This window comes from Arvicanthis niloticus, chromosome 14 (assembly GCF_011762505.2).
Source record: "Arvicanthis niloticus isolate mArvNil1 chromosome 14, mArvNil1.pat.X, whole genome shotgun sequence".
NCBI classification, from domain to species: Eukaryota; Metazoa; Chordata; class Mammalia; order Rodentia; family Muridae; genus Arvicanthis; species Arvicanthis niloticus.
In genome coordinates, this window is record NC_047671.1 from 15,604,011 (window position 1) to 15,622,500 (window position 18,490).

At 45.6% G+C, this 18,490-nt stretch overlaps 1 protein-coding gene across 7 annotated transcripts in view; it reads left to right on the forward strand.

Annotated features, from left to right (window-relative positions):
* Nucleotides 1–18,490, forward strand: part of Mapk4 (mitogen-activated protein kinase 4) — a 144,608-nt gene that overhangs the window by 109,015 nt on the left and 17,103 nt on the right. The window contains exon 1 of one of the 7 annotated variants that reach the window (XM_076912477.1): nucleotides 166–303. The exons of the other annotated variants lie outside the window; for them this stretch is intronic. The gene's annotated coding sequence lies outside the window, so the exon portion shown is untranslated. Of the gene's footprint in view, nucleotides 1–165; nucleotides 304–18,490 lie in introns of those variants that run through there. 7 annotated transcript variants of the gene reach the window in all.

Genomic DNA, 18,490 nt, shown 5'->3' on the forward strand with positions numbered 1-18,490 from the left:
AAGGCCTTAGATGTTAATTCTTTTGCGGTTTGACTGGTTCTAGTCCAAAGCTTCCACATGGGGTGACAGCCAAAACCCTTAACAATAGGGAGGCTTTGGATCAACTGATGAGAAAAGACACTGGCAGTGACCAGAGTGGGTAATCGCTGCGCCTCCATCACTCACTGCTTTCTCTACTTCAATCTCTGCACATGAAACTTCTTGAGTCCCAGGCCTCAGAACATAGATTCCTGTGGAGAGACCCAGCACTCCCTACTCTGACACGTAGCTGGGTAGAAGGCCACTGCTGGAGTCTTCCTTTTGGTAAGACTATGCTTCATGTCTGTCTTTAAACTGTAAAACATGCTTTACAATTCCCCAGTATTGATGTATAATTGAATGACTTTTAGAATCATTCATCTGTGCATCCATTGCCAGAATTTATTTTAGGGTATTTCATTGCCCCCCAAAATAACAGTGCTCCACCCAGTTGTCACCTCCTCCCCTAATTTCCCATCATCCCTTAGTCTAAGCAGCTCTCCATCTACTTCTGTATCTATACCTTGCTGACAATTTCATGTGGATGTGTAACACATGGTCCTCTGATCTTTTGAGTCTGACTTCTTGTACTCAGCACAGTGCAGTCCGGATTTATTCAGTGGTAGAGGCAGATATTAGAACTTCATTTCAAAAGTGAAGACAGTAAAGCCATCTAACATTAATCTATATCATAGCTGTCCTGTAGCCCATCAATTGATGGACATCTGGGTTTTTCTATTGGGGCTATTATGAGTAACGCCACCACCATGGGTACTCATGTGCAAGTTTCTATGGACATATAAAGTGGCCTTATTAGGTCATGTGTTTCTGTCTGAGAAACTGTAATATCAGATTCCGTTGCAACATTGTATCCAGTAGGCCAGGTGTGAGGGTCTGTTCTCTCCATGGCCACACACTTCCTTTCCTCCTCCTCCAGCAGGTGTGAGGAGGATTTCACTGTGGTTTTGAACTGGTTTTCTCCACGGTGAATAGTGCTGAGCCTCCCTTAGAATGTATGTACCCTTTCGTGTGCATGTCAGCCTTTCACATGTCTTCTTTATATCTTGGGATCTTTGCCTATTTTAATTGGGTTATATCATTATTAACACTACTATTAATTTTGAACTTTGAGACCCTTCTTGTATTCTAAATGCAAGACTCTTATCAGATGATTTCTAAAAATCTCCTTGATCTGAGTTCTGTGGCTTGTTGTTTTGTTTTCTTGATACTGTCCTTAAAAGTACAAGTTTTGAAGTTTGAGGTCTTGCTTAGTGGGACAGCACCCTGACCTAGTGTGCTCGGTGTCCTCGGTTTTACCCTCAGCATTGAAAGAAATAAAGGAAAAAAGAAACAGGTTTTCATTTTAGCAATATTTATTTTACTTGGGTTGGTTGGTTTAGTTGGTTTGGTTGGTTGGTTTGGTTGGTTGGGTTGGTTGGTTGGGTTGGTTGGTTGGTTGGGTTGGTTGGTTAGTTGGGTTGGTTGGTTGGTTAGTTGGGTTGGTTGGGTTGGTTGGTTGGTTGGGTTGGTTAGGTTGGTTGGTTGGTTGGTTGGGTTGGTTGGTTAGTTGGGTTGGTTGGTTGGTTGGTTTGTGGTGTCTTAACCAGGAAACCATTATTAGCTCTGTGTGCTTCCCACTCTCAGGCTATGTTTAGTGACAATGCTTGCTTTAAAGTGTGGCTAAAGCCCCATCTTAAATGTGGCTCCAGACAGTTACCCTCAGCTCCAAGCTCTGTATGGCCCACTACTGTCACTGTGACAGGTGTCTGATGTTCCTAGTGAGTTCTGCCAGAGCCCCAGCAGGTCAGAATAGCATCACAAACAGCAAAATGCTAGTCAACAGGGACTCTTGATTAACCCCCGGTCCACAGACACACGGCTGCTACACCCAGGTAAAACCTCTGAACTCGGCCATGTGCCCAGAGAGACCTCTAGAAAAGGAAGTTCAGAAGAGGAAATGAGTTGAGGAGAAGAGAAGGAAGTGGAGAGAGACGCCAACATGGCAGCCATCTTGTACAGCTCCTAACCCTCGAAACTGTAACTTACCTGGGGTGATGGCAGAGTCTGGGCTGGCTTTGGAGAAAAGCTAAGGACAGCAAAATAAGAGCAAGTCTCTCCAGGAATTCTGTTGGACTTTGCCTTTCAAGTTCAAATTGGTTTCTAGTCTGAACATTCATAATCCAAGCTGCCAAAAGTAATTTAAGGTTCCCTGTCCCTACCTGTGGGCTTGTGCCATAATAAACTAAAATTCAGAAAGTCCTGCAAGTGAAGGAAGCCATTCAGTCACAGAAAATTAAATTCTGTTCCCTGGGTGCTATGTACCAAGGCCGGAAATTGAATGAGGACATTTGTGAGATATTTCTAGCAACAGGGATTGAGACAAAGTCTTTCTGCTTAACCCTGGTGTGGCCACATCATCACATTCCCTAGACTGCCACCAAGGTGTTGCCCACCATATGCTCTTTACTTTTGGACAATAGCTGTTCTCAGTTGTGACTCCTGGTTTAAACAAATGAGGTCTATACTGCTTTGTACTTGACTGCGGCGTCTCTGCTCACATTACAGAAGCACTGCTGACTTAGCAAACATGCTTCCCTTCCACCTGTGCCCTCTCAGCTCCTGGATGTAAAGGTCTGCAAAGTTTCCCTCCATCCAGTCTGGGCCCTCTTGTCTCGTCTGCTCTGTAAAATGAGACTTTCCTAAAGTCCCTGTGTGACATTTGCCTGTATGGAATACTCAGGACCTGTGGATAGCAGGGATAGTGGGACGAGATGGGAGCACAGTTCAGCTGAAGCTGCAGATTCTAGGCTGCGAGCCCAAGGAGCAAAGCCCCATGGAGATCAGGTTCTACACATGCCCAGGTAGCACGCAGATGGAGACAGCTTTCTCGAAGCATGCATTTTCCAGATGGGGCACACGAGATGGACACATTTAGCCCAAAGGGTTTCTTTGAACCATCACAATTGATTCCCATCATCCTCAGTGACTGTTTTCAACAAGTCCTGGCCCACATGATTCCTCCGAGACAGCAGGATTGTGCTGCTTCTGCACAGCCAGGACTAGTTTTAGACAGATTTGTGAAACTGGAGTCTTTGTAATCTCCCAATGAACCTTACTATTCCTTCTCACATTGACAACCACCAACACACACACACACACACACACACACACACACACACACACACACACACACCTACTCCCAAAACCTTCTCTAACCTTGAAAAAGTGGCTAGCATCTCTTGAGTTTTACTTTTGATAGGAAAGTTCCAGCCACAAGAAAAAAAAAAAATCTTGGATATTGGCTAGCAGGTGTGTGTGTGTGTCTGGAGTGGGGTCTGGGGCAGGGAGGGTTGTGTGTGTGGTTGTGGGGGATGTGTGTGTCATATTATTCAAAAAGCTTGTTTGTTCTTGCCGTTGGAGTTACAGCGCTTGGCCTGTCTTTCTATGCCATAGCTTATGTGCACTTCCCTCAGAGCATCCACAGTAGAGAGAGAAGTGATTCCAAACACTGTCCTCAGACCTTCACATGCACTTCATGGCTTATTCTCTCTCTCTCTCTCTCTCTCTCTCTCTCTCTCTCTCTCTCTCTCTCTCTCTCTCACACACACACACACACACACACACACACACACACACACCTATGTTCCTTTTTTTTAATGCCCTAAACAGAACACACACAGTCTACAAACAAAGGAACACGGCCAATGTGCCCTACTTAATGCACGCTCACACCTTTATCACACCTTAGTATCCATTTGTCAGATCTAGCAATGGGGACCAACAGACACCCTCTGCACAGAGAAAAATGGCAGCTGGTTGTCTGGCAGGTAAAGAGACAGAGAATAGAGAAGCAGGCACAGCATTTCCAGACCTAGCTCCATGCTCTTAGCAGGGATCCCAGAGCTGCTGAGACCTGGATTGTACGCAGTGCTCCAAATCCTGCCCCTCGAAAAGGTAGTAAGTTATCCTCAGTCTATTTAAAGAAGGCAATTGAGTTTGTGCTGTGAAGTATAGCAGGCTTTGGTCATAGCTCCCCTTACGTGCAAGCTTTTCTTGTCCCTCATTTCCTTTTGGTTCCATGACAATCTAGTAGTACAGGAAGGGCCTCTGTTATCAGACCCATTTTATAAATGAGAAAACTGAGGCCTCAAGTGGCTGAGACTTTCTCAAGCTTAAGAGAACTGAAGAATGGTGATCGAAGCTTGACTCAAGGGCTTCTGTCTTGAAGTAGAAAAAGCTCTTCCTTCCAGATATTTCCAAGCATAGTACTTGGCATGCTGGGTCTGTAAGGGGCCATGGGGGTCGTAGCAGGGACAAGGCTTCCTGACTCTAGGCAGTGTATATTTAGTGAGCAGGACTCAGGTTCTCCTAGGACGCCCTCACCAGGCACGTGTTAAGTGTCCATTTCTTCACCATCCACCTCATGTACCCAGCATCCTCCAGCCTTGGCACCTTGGTGGCCCTCTCATGAGCCAAACATGTCCCTCTTACTTCACATGTCCTTCCCCCCCCGGGGGGGTTCTGGGTCCTCAGTGTCCCACTGAGAGCACATGTGCACCTCTGGGTGACTCTCTCCTAACAGTCAGCTCCTTTACCTTATGTCTTCTCCATCCAACACAGCCCCACATATAGCTCGGCAACTGTGAGCAACTGATGCTTACTGCATGAGTGACAGGTATCATTCTGTATTCAACAGGGACCTCGTGCACAGCCAGAATGTTACTCCAAATAGAGTCTTCCTGCTGTATCCAGGGGTGGCATCCCCAGGGATTCAGTCAATTGCAGATCAAACACTTCCCCCCAAAACTGGTTTCTGTATTTTATTCCCATCATTATTCCACAAATAATAATTATAATAACAATGCATATATTAATGCATTATAAGAACAATGTATATAACAATACATAATAGCAACAATGTATATAGTACAGTATAACAATGTATGTAATAACACATTGTAACAACAATGTATAAGGCACCTACATTACAGTAAGTAGTACAGGCCATGTAGAGATGATTTAAAGCCTATGGAGTTACCAGGCTAAGACATAGGCAAATAAATATTATGCCATTTAATAGAAGAAACTGAGAATCTGCACGTTTGGGTGAAGGTGACCTATGAACAACCCCCACCACAAATACTGAGGGACAAATAGAATATTTTCTTTTGTTTGTTCTGAGGCAGGGTCCCTATTATGTAGCCCTGGCTGTCCTAGGACTTGATATGTAGACTAAGCTGGCCTTGAAGTCTGGGAGACCTGCCTGTCTCTGCCTCCGGAATGTTGAGATTAAAGGCATACGTCACCATGCCCAGCAGAACACATTCTTGATGTGGAGATATCAGGCCTCAAGCAGAATCAATTGGATAAGGAATCCTTGGATGCTATTAACGTATCCAGAAAGATCTGGCCCCACCAATTCTTGCCATGCTTCTGCCCTGCTGGCTTCTTGTCCCTGCATCCTGCTCCACCCTGACCAGGAGACAAAGAAGATAAAGTGGCATCCAGATGCTGGCCATTGTCACATGTCACCACTGTTACCACACATAGATACTTAGAGTGCAGAGCTGAGATGTGCGATGTGGAAATGACCCCACCTCTTCCTGATCACTCTAGCAATGAACTAGTTCTAATTAGAAACAGCTGGTCTCTCCATTCTTCCTGTTGCTCCTTAATAGCAACAATGTATATAGTACAGAATAACAATGTATGTAATAACACATTGTAACAACAATGTATAAGGCACCTACATTACACTAAGTAGTACAGGCCATGTAGAGATGATTTAAAACCTATGGAGTTACCAGGCTAAGATATAAGCAGATAATCTGACCCAGAGCGAATGAGCTCCAAGAAGACAAGAGTCTAGACTACCGTCCTAACAGACAAGGTGGGCACACAGCTGGGGAGTGGGTGGCAACCCCCCTCCTATGGAGATCCCATTTTCCCTATGTGGTAGGGAAAGGACCCTGGCCGTTGAAGTGATTTTTGTGGGTTCTAAGGATTTAGATAAGCAGAGAAAGAGGAGGAGGAGGCCACCTCTCAGGCTGGGGCAATTGCAACTTGCAGAGTGCATAGGTGGTAACCTCTGTCTACAGAGAAAGGGTGCCAGGGGGGAGGAGACTGCATGGGATGGGAGAGGCTAATGGACTCAGTAGTTGAGAAAGAAGCCAAGAACCGTGAATACACCCTAATAAGCAAAGAAAGAATCCTATTGAAACGAAGCCTGAGAAGGAGGCGGGCAGCGTGGCTGGGGGCTGCTGTCTTGTTTTCTGTCAGTCCCTCACTGTCTCTACTGTGCAGATGAGAGACCCATGCTTCACAAAGACCAAGAACATTGCTCTTAGTCACCAGGAAGTAAGTTGCTGCCATGGGATTTGAACCCAGATCCAAACCACATGTTGTCAACAGAGATGCACAGCATATGAGGACTCTAATGTCTGACAGGAGAGAACCTGATGCTCGAGTGAGGTGAGAGCCACGTTCTGCTGAGAAGACAACTACCCCAACAACTTCTGTGCATTGAATCCCCCACTAAGAGTCAGGTCGCCAGCAAAACAGGGGCATTCACAAGCAATTGCAAAGAACTTTGATTTAATTTTTTTTTAAAGCAGGGAGTTGAGGAAATGATTTAGTTGATGAAGTGCCTGACGCGACACACAAGCATAAAGTTCTGAGATTGGATGTCTGGGCCCCAGTGCAAAAAGCCAAAGCATGGTGGCTCACTTTACAGTCTTAGCACTGAGAAGCCAGAGACAAAATTGCTGGGACATGCTGACCAAATAGCTGGGCTGAATCAGTTCAGTGACAGACCTTGTCTTTTCTAATAATAATAATAATAATAATAATAATAATAATAATAATGTGGAGAATAATTAAGCGTGGGCCGCACACATATCTGGACACAATGCTCACCATCAAATTACTCATAGCAGTCTTTCATGTGCTTATTTTATTGTTTGGGATGAATTTACCCAAACTGCACCTGAGCAAGCCCAGCCTCAACCCCAAGGGCTTCTAGAGGCCTCTGTCAGCCCCATGAGCTGAGAGCTGAGAACCGCAAGCCACCATCCTGCCCTGACTTTGAATCCCCCAGCTCAGGTCACAGGGCTTGCTTGAAAAGGTGGAAGTAAAAGCCAAAGCAGAGTCTGCAGCTTTTCAAGGACAACTCAGGGTAGCCCCAACCCCGAACAGAGCCCAGAGAACCCTCTGACTCACAGGCAAGGACTCAGCTGGAATGCCATCTTGGCACCGCCTTGAGCATCAGGTGCCGACACAGCCCTTGCTCAGCAGAGCCTGTCTACATGGATGGTAAGTGGAATATGTTTAATGAGGGTAATTACATGCAGGGAGAGGAGGTGACAACAGCGACCTCTCATGAGGGCTGCAGGCTTATGGACCCAGGAACATGCTGCTGCAATGGAACCCTTGCAGGTGCATGGAGGAGAGGCATGGCTCCCGAGCCCCTGAACAGAAAAAGAAGTGGGGCTTGAACAAAGCAGGACAGGAGGGATGGCTCAGAAGCTTGGTTCCGTAGTGCAGCTTCAGGCTCCCTGGGAAGCTGTTGGGCATGCAAATTATCCCACATGTCATCCAATGGATTCAAAGCTGTGGGGCGGGTCCAGCTTCTGAGTTTCAGATGACTAACTGGCTGAAGCCTGAGAATTGCCAATGTGAGCTGTTCAGAGCAGGATCTGGACTTACTCCCCGCATCACTTTCCGTTTCCGAAGCTTCACTTTGTCCATCTGTAAAATGGCAGTGCGGATGCGTGAGCCGCGGGGGTTGCAGGCGAATGATTTAGGCTGGGACTGACTCTGCCGAGGGTCCGGATCCAGCACCGCACAGTGGTCCTAGCAAGCACAGTAAGCTGTGCTCTTCCACAGATGGTCTCATTGCCTCAATAAAACTTCAACCTACAGGCAAATTAATGGCCGGAAAATGAAAGACTTTGCAGGTTTCAAAAAGTGACCCAGAATTATGATTCTCTTCCCAGAGATAGTTAATGGCACGAGTGTTCAGAAGCCCAATTCACACATTCATCTGCACAAAAGTAACCAAGCTGAACAGAGAATACAGACACTTGGTCAGAACCCCTTGTTTGTACAAGTAAACACCATGATCAGTGATTTTTTTTCTTTCTCATTATATTTTTTATTATCTAAAACAATTTTCAAATTGAAATATCCTTTGATCATATTCTTACCCTCCCCAAATTCCTTCCAGATCCTCCCCCTACCCACCCAACTTTAAAGTTCTTTCTCAAGAAACAACAGCCCAGCACAACAACAAACCCCCACCCAAACCAAGAAAACAAAATAAAACCACACACAAAGGGGAAATACAACAACAAAAAACCAACAGATTGTAACCAATTAAAAGCACGTGCGCGCGCGCACACACACACACACACACACACACACACACACACACACACACACATCATGGAATCTATTGGATATTGTTTAACTATTCCTGAATACAAGGCCTATCCGGGATTGGTTGATATACCTAGTGTCACTCTATTGGAGAAAACCAATTTCCACTCTCCCAGCAGGTATGAGTGACAGTTTAGTTAAAAAGATAGATAGATAGATAGATAGATAGATAGATAGATAGATAGATAGATAGATGAGACAATGTTTAGTTAAACAGAACGTGGTGCACCAACATAATAATAAAACATAATAAAAACTTTTGCGGGGGAAAAAGACTCTGGTAGTGTTGCTAAATAGAACAACAATACACAAAAATCTTTATTTTGGATACTGACTAAAAACACAATGTAGTTTGAATACTATGTCATTTATGTTTAAAATAGCAAGCAAATAGTATTTGCCACTTTGGTTATTGCTATCCTGACCCGGGGGCAGGGCAGATGTACAGGGTGGGAGCCGTCTCCGTCCACTGGCTGCAATTCCCACGGCCCCTTTAACAGTTTGCTTGTCTGTTCACAGAACTTAGGAAAGTTTTATTCTTAGATTACAAAATGATTTCTGAGGTGTCTTTGTTCTTCAGAACCACCTCTGACTTCATTGACATGTGTCACTCTGGTGACTTTCAGTGGCTAGAGGCTGTTGGTTTGGTTTCAGGAGAGGATATCTATTACCTAGACATGAATGGCCTAGTCATGCCTACCCAAACACTACCCAACTCTATTCTGCTCTGAGACCACCCATGAGCTGCCTCATTTGTATAAGCTCAGATGTGGTCCACCATGAAAGACAGACACTCTCCAGGGCTTTCCAGGAGCAGAGGCTTTCTCCCAGGAACCAGGAATAAAGATCAGCCATATTCTTTACTATGCAGCCAGTAGCTGAAGGCAGATAGTGACAATAATCTGCAGTCCCTTTATGAGTGTCTGTGTCACTGCACTGGAATATGACCCAGCTATGAAAATGAATAAGCTACAGCCTTCGTCAACTGTTGCATGTATTATGGATGCCAAACTTATTAACAATGTTGTGCGGTTAATCATGAAGCAGAGATCACCAGTCTTTTGTAGAACCATCAGTGGCAGGACTTAAGATCTGAGTGACAGAGCCTCGTGACCTCTTGTGACCATCTCCTCTGAGCTCTCTTTCTGGAACCAAGTTCTTGCAGACACATTGCCCAAGTGAAGAGTAAAATCTCTGCCTGTCCTTGGAGGGGAAGGCCAGACTGTGATTACCTCATTGTTCCTCTGAAAGTGATGTCAGGGTTTAGACCCTCGGTAAAGGAATCTAAGGGGGCCAAGGAGGAGCCAACCAGAAGGACATGTTCTAGTGGCCAAAGTTTCTCCAGCCCTCTGGTGTGAGGATGAAAGAACCCCCTTTCAAAGTCATGTAGCTTTTGGAAGTCACACCCACCCCCTCATGGGCTCTCTTGTGAGGAAAACCTTCAAGGTGGCCAGATGTCTAAACGATTTGCCTCCTGCATGCAAGCCCACAGCCCCTGCTGTAGCTGATTTCAGAGAAGGTTCTAATACCTCTCTGCATTTCTTCCTAGCATAGAAATTGTGACAAAAGCTTCGCCATCCTCTTTGTCACGAATCTCCTCTTACCTTTTTACTCACCACAGAGTTCACAAGAGTTCACTGTAAGGCCAGTCACCTGCACAAATCACCATTCACCCTGGGAGGAGCTCCTGTAGCCCAGCATTTACTGGAAGGCACACATGTAAGGCAGAGGTAGGGATCCATTTAGCTGGGTTAGTGGGATGTGTTTACCTGGATTTCAGTTATCTCTCTCCACAATTTCCATCAACACTTAACCAATCAAGTTATTCCACTAACTCTGTGGCTCACTGAATCAACTCACTGAGGTCATTACACAAACACACAAGGCCAGCTTGGTGACTCAGCATGGGACTACAAGTAGAACATAAACCATCAAACTGACGAGTGTCGTCAGTCACCATATCATATGCCAACAAAAATGCCCAATCTTACAATTCATAGACAAAAGGCTATTTGGTATTCACTCCATATCTGATAACAATCCTACAGACTTATAAGCTAACCAACAGCTAGTTTTGAACATGAGTAATGTCTCCAATAACTGAATTATCATCCGTACAGGAGGAAGAGACCATATTATCTTTTCAATTATCTTTCAAACACTTGAGTTATCTTTAAATTCTCTCTGTGGAAAATTATATTACAAAATTCGCATAGAAAAGATAATTAGAAATTATGCAGCATGCATTTTCTACCTGTGGTTTGCCAAGCAGCTAATTAGTGGAAATGTGACTTTTATGAATTCTGTGGTGTTGGCAGTATCTGCCAACTTTTTTGTAATTTGTGATTTGTTGCCTGTTACTTTTTGGATTCCAAATAAACATTCATTTTCATACCTAATTTTATGCTCATAATTTGATATTTTTAAAAGATGCCCAAGAATACACCCTGGCCCTTTCTCTATCCCCAGTGACTTCACCCATCGGCCCTTCCTCATCAGCATTGACTAGTCTTCAGATTAATAGTGGTCTTTAAGATTGAACTAATGTACTCTCTGCCCAGACTTGGAAGTGTAAGCTCTCTGAAGACCCTGACTCAGAATACCACAGTCAGGCCTCGCCACAGGAAACAATAAGTCATAATCAGCAGAGCATTGGAAAGAACAATTGTAATTTCCCAAACAGGCGGCCCAGTGAAGCCCCCCCCCCCCCCCCAGATTGTGGGCACTTCATGGTCAGCATGCCCAGTCCCAACATTTCCCCAGGAAGCTAGTGGCCCTACCAAGAGCATGTGCTTTCTGGTCAATAAAATCCCAACACATACTCTGTTTGCTAAAGTAGAAAGACTGTTCTCATGGCCAAGATCAGACAAAGCAGGCCAAAAAGTTGCGCTTGGGCCCTGATAGAAGCCACATTAAAGATGAGCTAGACTTAGTATTTATCCTTTCTGTGATCCATCTCTTCATCCTTGCATGCCTTCACTTCTTCCTAGACTGGGAATGGAGGGCTCAGCCCTGCTCCTTTAGTCACCTGCGTCCCCCCACTTTGCCTACCCTCCCTTAACAACCTGTATCATTCCCTGCCTCCCTTCCAGAACTTCTGTGGTGTATGCGAGTAGCTAATAGCTTCTAATAGCTTTGCAATGTTGACCTTCAGCCTCTCCTGTGTGCTCACACCAAGCAGATGCTTAGCCTGAACATGCAGGAATTCTACAGATAAGTCGGGGAGTCAGAGGATGTCTCAGATCCCTTGCAGGTGGCTTCATTGGGTGTTGCACTGTTAGTCACCTATTAGAAGATGGTCAGGGTGGTTCTTGCAAGATTGAGACATTCAGAAGACCGTAAGAAAACATTACCAATGTGTTGATTGTTGCCCACCTATCCAAAGGGTGTTTGGTCAGATGCTTTTATCTCCCCTGGTGCCTGTGAGTATGCATTATAGTTTGTATATTAAATCCACCCCCCATAAATTCACATGTGGCAATCTTAGGTGGCCCTGGGTGCTGAAGCCTCAGCGGAAGGAAAAGGGGTCACTAAAGGGAAGCCCAATGCAGGGTCCTTGGCCTCTTCCTGTTTTTTCTGCTTCCTGGCTGCCCCAAAGTGAGTAGCCTCTGTGTGTCACAAGTTCCCACCACCATGAGGGCCACTTCCTTCTGTCCCAAAGCAGATCAAGGCAAACCTGAACCAGAACCTCTGAAACTTTGACCCAGAATAAACCATTCTTCCTATTCCTTTCAGTGACAAAAATAAAAAGTCTTTAGGATGTGAACTCATAAAGAAATGTCTCCTTAGCAAAGGACAGTAACCTGTAGATGAGGGTCCTAGACCAGGACAGCCAGGTAACAATGTTCAGGGTGAGCCATCTCCTTCTACCATGCTTAGCAAGCAGCTGCTTCCTGCTGACACATCGTGGGTCCTGTTTGGGGTCCTTCCTGCAACACAGTCTCTTCCTCCCCCTGAACCTCACCCATAACATAGAGACTGCCATCATTGGTACAGCAAGTGGCACAGCCCAAAGTGCCACTGAGCGAGTTTACTCTTTTAGGGACCTCCACTCAGATGAAGCTGAACCCCTGGCTTCATTGGAAAAAAGCAGCACAGTTGGGATGTATTAAATAACATGTTTAATATAGGTCTTAAGCCCAGGGGTTCACAGAAAGATGCTCAGGAAGAGAGACACACCTGGAAGTTTGTGTGCAAGCTTCACAGAGTCGAGCATAAGCGGCACTCGACATAGATGGTGACCTTATATACCAAGATGTTGTGAGCTTCGGGGATTTTGTTGCTTAATGGTTGCTAAGGGACCCTCCCCTCCTCTCTCCCTCTTCCCCTTTTCAGTGGCTGAAATTATAAGGTGCCCCAAGAAGTGCTGTGAGTGTGGTTATGATCTTACAAGATTAAATCAGAAGTCACCAGGATTACACAAGGTGCTTGGAGCATGGCCTTGTGTTGTAAATTCAGTTTCTGGTGAGAGGTAGAAATTGCAGGTTTACAGCCGGAAGGGAGAAAGGCCTTAAGCAACTGTTGTTTGCGGTGTTGAATTTTTCATTCTCTGCTGGTGAGACTTGAGCCAGGTTTCAACTAGGGTGAGAGGTTCCTGTCTGTTCCCAGGTTCACATAACTGTCCCTCCCAATCTTGCTGGCCTGCTTTAGGAACTTCTAACAACTTCTGGCAACTCTCCTCTCCGAGCCCCCCTCCCACAGTCTTTATTAATAAAACTCCCAGGGACTCTAGGATTTGTCCTTCTCTCAAGACCTAAGTGACAGGACACCTGATACAGTGGCCCTATCAGTTACCTCACTGAGAGATACCTCCAATCCCAGAGTTTCTGAGAAGAATAAGGTCTGGAGAGATTTGTTCTTTCTAAGTTGATAGCTGAGCTGGTGGGGTGAATTACTACCTTCAAGGGAGGAAGCGGGTCGTGGTGAGAAAACCAAGGAGCAGATATAGAGGAGCAGACAAGGAAGCTGGAGTTTGAGGAACCATGTTTGTTGTTGATAGTGGTGGTGAGTGTGTGTGTGTGTGTGTGTGTGTGTGTGTGTGTGTGTAGGTCGATACTGAGTGTTTACCTCTATCCCACTTCATATTGTGTTTCAAGACAGGAACTCTCAGTGAACCTGGAACTCACTGACATCGACTGGCCAGCAAGCTCTGGGAATCTTTGTTTCAGTCCTGATCCCAAGCACTGTAGTTACAGACCATGAGAGACCATGTTGCTACTGTGACTTTGACCCAGGGCCACAGCTGCCTCTTCTGCATTGCTGAAGGGCTGCAATAATGAATGCATGGGAGAGATCAGGGAGAGCTGAGGGTGGTACCCGGCATGCAAACACACAAGCAGCACCTGCCAGCCCAGCATCCTTGTTACTCCGACTTTAGGATTAATATTTTCTGACTTTCTGAGTTGGGGTTGGGTAGTGTCTGGTAAAGTCTGACCTCAGAGTTGGCTGAAGACAAGATCAGCAGCCTTGAGGACTCGCCCAGCACACCACAGTACCACAGTCCAGTGAAATGATAATCTACACCAACACTGGATTTCAAGGTCTGCACTTGTACGGCGATACTGCCTGTGTCCTGTAGGATTGGACTTCTGAATAGTCAGCTCCCCTTAACTGGTGATGGGTTCCTGACATTTCCCTTGGTTTGGGGGTGTGTCATTTAGCAAGAATTTCAAACAGGCGATCTTAGTCTTAGCTATTATTCCTTTAGCTTAACATTTGTATTGCATTCATTCAAGGACGGTTAAGTAAGCAGCTACCGTGTAGGGCGTACTGAAGAAGTGGCTAAAACAGGTAATGTCTGTCAGGGGTCTCTACCTGCTTCCCCTGCTATAGAACTGACAACAGAGGGCTCGGGCTGCTGTGGAACACCAAGGCCTGTCAGCTACATCAGATTAAAGTATCTACAGTAATTTCAACAGATACAAAGTGAAAAAAATGATGATTGATAGATAATATGGATAGATAGATAGATAGATAGATAGATTACATACACACATACATAGGTAGATACATATATAGATACATACATAGGTAGATACATAGATACAGACAGACAGACAGACAGATGATACAGATCATATTTCTGTAGCCTAAACTAGGCTTAAACTCATCATTCTCCTGCTTCAGCCTCCTGAATATTGAGGACCTTAGGAAGTGAGCTCTTCCAGCTTTTGCTGTCAAATCCTTTGCACATGGCAGATGCTCCGTCAGTTCACTTTTCTCCTCCCTCCTAAGACGTTTCCAGAGCTTAATAACTGTGTGTAAATGAGAGACTTGGGGGGAAGACTTGCAGGTGGGAAAGGGAAAGCAAGCTTGCTGCCTCCTTTGGGTGAGGAGAGGATGATGGAGGTGAGACTTGCAGCTCAGATCTGACGTTCTTCCAGGTGGCCATGGGATTTCCATGATAAACCTATCTCCGCTCACATGCACTCTTGTGAACGATGCTGTCCTGGACCACTCCCTCATTCTCCTTACCCTGGTTTGTTTTGTTTTTCCTTCCCTATACTTATCTCCATGAACATATACACTTGTCTGCTCAGCTCTTTCCCACTAACATGCACACTCCTATCCGAGACTCCATTTTGTTCCCTGCTGGATCAAGTCTCCACTCTGCAAATTACTGCTGAATTTGACCTTGGCCGTATCATGCAGCTCACTGGACTCTCTTGGGGCATTTTGATAATTAAATGCACCAATAAGAAAGTAACACTGGGCACCATGCCTGGCACACCCAAAGTTCTCAATCAATCCTAGCTATCGTTTGATGAATTATTTTTCTAGTTATCTCCCTGGGATCAGCTGTGTGCCCAGAGCCTCTGGAGCTGCTTGGGGATTTCTTTCATCCTGAGTGGAGTTAGAAATAGAAAACTGTACTAATTGGGGACTATGAAATCGCTACTTACCGTTCCAAAGCCAGTGAACTCAAAATATCTGAGAACTGCTTCTTAAATATGACTGCACATTGGCGTCCACAGGGGACTCTTATCAATTACTGATGCCTAGATCTCACCCTGGAGACTGATCTCATTGATGTGGCAGGTGGCCCATACATCAGAATTTTCTGTTTTTAATTCCCCAGGTGCGTCTAACCTGTAGTAGCTTTAGAGCAACTGCTCTCCAGACTTCCCCTTCAAAGTCAGTGGGACAAATGTCTATTTGTGGTGTGGCAGTTACTGCACCTCCCTAAAAAGAGAAGTTTTCTGGAAGACTGGCTTGTTAAAAATTCATCACTATAGCACAGTAGGGCTCCTCTCTTAAGCGATGGCTGTTGAAGTGGGCTCAGCTGGTGGGTGTGGAAGCACAATGTTTAGTTGCAGGCCAGCCTGGGCTACATTGCAAGGCTCTGACTCAAAAAAGAAAAAAGAAGGGATGGTCAGGGGAGCTATTGACTAATGTCGAGTCCAAGATGCTAACAAGGAAAACCTGGCAGGCTCCAGCAGCACAATCAAGAGGGGAAACTGAGGCTAGACAAGCCAAACCAAACTTTCCCTTCACCCCTCCAATGCCTACGTGTCCAAACAGCACAGCCATTGGCCCCACAGGGTGGCGAGACGACAACTGCTTATCCTAATATATCTCTGAACAAACAAAACAATTCGTCCTGCTTTGGACTATAATAGAATTCAGAGCTCTTGGTTCGGACCTTAGGAAGAAAGAGCCAGAGTTGTTACCTGTGTCAGTGAACTCTAGTTGAATTAGGAGATGGCCACATTTCAGTAAAGGGCTTTCTAGAAACCAGCCTGACTCCATTCTCCCATGGCCATGCCGTTGAAGAGCAAGGGGAAGTACATTATGCTAAGTGAGTCAAAGGGACAAATCCTGTGTGGTTCCACTTAACAGGAGGACCCTAGCAGAGTCGAGCTCAGAGAGGGGAAGAGGAAAAGTGGTCACTGGGGGCGGAGAGAAAGTGAACCAGGGAATCATTGTTTAAAAGGGACAGAGTTTCAGTTGAAAAGAGCAGGGGAGCTGGACAATGGTAGTTTGACGACTTCGTGAATGCTTTAATGTCGCTAACCTGCACACGCAAAAGATGGTTGAAATGGTGAATTCCATGGTGTGCATAACCTACCACAATTACAAATAATCACTTCAAATTGTATTCTATCGCCCAGGTCTACTGACATACAGGTGTAATGCCAGCCAGTGTGTTTGCATGTGTTTTTAATCCCAGCACATGGGAGGTTAAGACAAGCCACAAGACCTTGTCTCCAAAGGAAGGGGGGGTGGCTAAGAGCAGGTGAGAAAAATCCTGGTTCTCCAATGTGATGGCACATTGGAATCCACCGGGGATCTTAACAATGACTGTGTCTAAGCCTCACCCTGGAGACTCCCATGTCACTGATATGGCTGGCAGGTGGCCTGAAGAACAAGATTTAAAAAACAATAACCTCCGTGTGCATCTAACCTGTAGCAGGTTTGAGAGCTACAAGCAAGAGGACCTGATTTCAGATCCCAGCACTCTGGAAAGCAGCCTGGTATCACCACATATGTGCTCGTAACCCTGGAGGGTTTTTGGGGTTTTTTGGGTTTTTTGTTTGTTTGTTTGTTTGTTTGTTTGTTTTGTGGGGGAGGGGAACTGCCGAGTTCTAGCAAGGCTCCAGAATCTTGGTGCTGACTTGGGCAATGAAGAAATCAGAGGGCACAGAGATAGCTGAGATCAGGTGGTCTGGGCTCTCTGTAGAGAAACCAGCTGCACCCTGGGAAGCCCAGCATGTTTGTTATGTAGAGTTGAACAGGGGCTTGGGGTTATTGCTGAACTGGACATAAGGGTGGGGTTAGTACATCCAGATAAACAAGGGGGAGGGGTTTATGCCATACAGCTGGACCAAGGATACAGATTTAGCTTACCGTGGTAGGAGCAGACTCTGTAGGTGAGCAGCCACCAGGCCAGAAACATCTTCTGGGAAGAAGGCAATGGCAGGCTTTGCCGTTTTCTCATGGAATTGAGGCTGGGGTCTTTGACATGGCTGTTCCATCTCAACAACCCACATTCCTTCAGGACATCCTCCCCTCCCCCACAGGGCAGAGAGGAAGATCTCAGGGGCTGACTGGCCACTAGCCTCGCTCCAGGTTCAATGTCTTGTCTCAAGAGACAAAGAACCCTAGCAAAGATCTCTCTGCTTCTAGCCCAGCTCTCTGCTTTCTCGTGGCAGCCACTGAGAAGCCACCATTCCTTCTACGTTCCCAGCAGCTCAGACCAACCTGTGCCACCTGCCTTCCTCTCCATGCATGACTGCGAAGAGAGATGCTTCCTCCTGTCACAGTGACAAGTAATGACCCAGTGAGAAATGCACTCCATCTGGAAGACTTAATATAAATCTTTGTGATTTTTAGTTAGGATGTAAAATAATGCATTTGATCGTGGCATTATTAGAAATATTTATTTTTTATGTGTATGGGCAGGGGTATGCACATGTATGTGTCAGTTGTCCAGAGTCCACATGAGGGATCAGATCCCCTGCAGCTGAAGTTCCAGACAGTTGATTGTGAGCTGCATGATGTGAGTGTCAGGAACCAAACTTGGGTCCACTGCAAGAGCAATACACACTGCCAACCAGTACACCAGCTCCCCGGTCCCTCGGTATGACATTTTTGCCCATGTATATCATTGCATATTTTCATATTTGCCCTCACCGCCTCCCCCCTCCCTCTTCTCCCCCACACTGGTCTCCTGATTCACCTCAAATGACTGAGTTTTGTGGTACTGGTGAGTGTCTGTATTTGTAATAGATTGGATCTGGGTTCCACACTTTCAGTGCGAACATGCAGTGCTTTCTCCTTCTCCCCTCCCCTCAGTCCTCCTTTTCCCTCTTCACAGTCTCAGGGCGCTGTGATTTCATGTCATACATATATATTTACATTCATGTCATGTATATGTTTACATCTGGATTTCACATATGACTAAACCAGTGTTTGTCTTTCTGTGACTTCCTTCTCTCCTTTCACATGGTGATCTTTAGACCATCCTTTTTTCTGAAGAAAAATGACATGATTTTATGTGTGTGTGTGTGTGTGTGTGTGTGTGTGTGTGTGTGTG